General features: G+C 42.8%; 1 long non-coding RNA gene across 1 annotated transcript; it reads right to left on the reverse strand.

Annotated features, from left to right (window-relative positions):
* Positions 1 to 438: 438 nt before the first annotated feature.
* LOC118565618 lies at positions 439 to 1,336 on the reverse strand. The gene is made up of 3 exons (XR_004932476.1): positions 1,210 to 1,336; positions 733 to 834; positions 439 to 494 (listed from the first exon to the last, which is right to left on the reverse strand). It is a non-coding gene; the product is annotated as an uncharacterized LOC118565618 (long non-coding RNA).
* Positions 1,337 to 1,875: the final 539 nt, after the last annotated feature.

Genomic DNA, 1,875 nt, shown 5'->3' on the forward strand with positions numbered 1-1,875 from the left:
ACTTGTGGAAGTGCAGGTGCTTTACTTTCAGCCTACATGCACAGCAGAAAAGCCTGACCGGAGATCTGCCTGCCGACTGCAAGACAAGTCTCCTAGACCAGGCCGGAGCCAGCACCATCTTCAGTAATGTCCCTTCAGGTCCATCTTAGCAGCTCCATGCTGCTTTTCTCCGTGACCCAACTCCACCTCCTAGTGGGGCCTCCTCAGTGGCAGTGCTGGTTCCCGTCTGGTTTGAGTGACTCCTGGCATGAGTGTTCATGCGCAGCAGGCTGTCAGGCTTCCCTGCTGTGAATGTACGCTGAAGGTAATGCAGCTAAATTCTCCGCTGCCAAAGTCGAGTTTTCTGTTGTGTACAAGGACAAGAGAAAAGAGGAACATTTTGTGATAAACGGAGACAAATGACCGCAACTTCCAACAACTATGATTTCAAGTCTCTCACTTTTTGTTGGCCGGTTTCCCGTTTCCAGCTTTCTGATGATCTCAGATGGAATTTTCTGCCAACGAATTTGAAATTTAAAATGCCAGTTGTTATCAGACTTTCGACGAGGTGTGATATCCACACTTGAACTATGTGTTGACCGCGGTGAACTTGTAGTTTCTGAGCTGTAACCACCTGATGAGAGTACAGAAATATTAGGTGGGTTTTCATGGAGCCCTTTTCCTTATCAGCATCGGGCTCAGAAATGTAATTTCTTCATAAAGTGATTCTGTGCAACAAATGCATATACTCACCAGAAAGGTGCATCTCGTCAGACTGTGTTACTGGACTTGTACTGGTACTGACTCTGCTGAACTGTTGGTTGCTCGGAGGACTGCCCAAGACATCTTGTTGGCCTTAATAAAGGACAGATAGTAGTAATATTTAGCCATACAGACATCACATAGCTCAATCGGGGTATATTAATACCCACCATAATTATATACTCAGTAGCCAATTGACACATGTCAAACTGTTCCCTTCTCAATATCATGCAGTACGGTACACCACCACTAACACCCACTATGAAATCAATGATGAACAAGGTACAGTCTAGTTATCACCTTTTTGAAAACATCAACAAAACTGTGGAGAAGATTCTTTGAAGTATAATTCATAGTAGAACTTCTGTATTGGACTGCATTCATTTGAACAGGTGTACCTAACAAATATACTTTGACTATGCACAGTTTTCTAATGTCAAAGTTTATTGTACAAATTGAAATACATACTTGTCTTTTTGAGCAGTGACAGAAGCTTTCTGGCTTCAATTGGTCTCAGGACAGAAAGGAGGTCACTCTCCTGCAGGTAGCTCAGGTCTTCCAGGTCCTCAACTCCTAAATCTTGCAGACGCTGCAACAAAGGCTCATTGTCTCTCATTTTAGGAAGACTTGATTTGATGAAAGACAGAAGTGGGCTCTCTGTATCCATGCCTAGGAGGACTAGAAGGGATGAAAAATACAGTTTTTCAAGGATTAGTGTCATATTTTAACTTTTAACTTACTCAGAGTCAACAATGCTATGTTTAAGTGAAATTACCCTTGCCCCACAAAGCTTGTACACAGGCAAAGGATAATAATCTAGTTTCTGCTCAGGCTTCCAACATTTCATGCTCTGCCTTGCTTGTTTCACTTCATACAATGCAAATGCTGGCATATAGGACACGTCATGAGGTGTAACAATAAAGTACACATGGTGGTCCTGCATCACAAGCATGAGCTCAATCTGTCCAAATTCAAGTGCCTCACCTTGGGTAAGATATGTTCATACAGTAGTACGAACCAAACATCAGCATAAGAGCATCACTGAAGATTCTGATGTGGCCATTCACAATGGTCTGGTCCACAGACAGTATGAAATTCTCCGCTGCCAAAGTCGAGTTTTCTGTTGTGTACAAA

Source organism: Fundulus heteroclitus, chromosome 14 (assembly GCF_011125445.2).
Source record: "Fundulus heteroclitus isolate FHET01 chromosome 14, MU-UCD_Fhet_4.1, whole genome shotgun sequence".
In the NCBI taxonomy this organism is placed as follows: Eukaryota; Metazoa; Chordata; class Actinopteri; order Cyprinodontiformes; family Fundulidae; genus Fundulus; species Fundulus heteroclitus.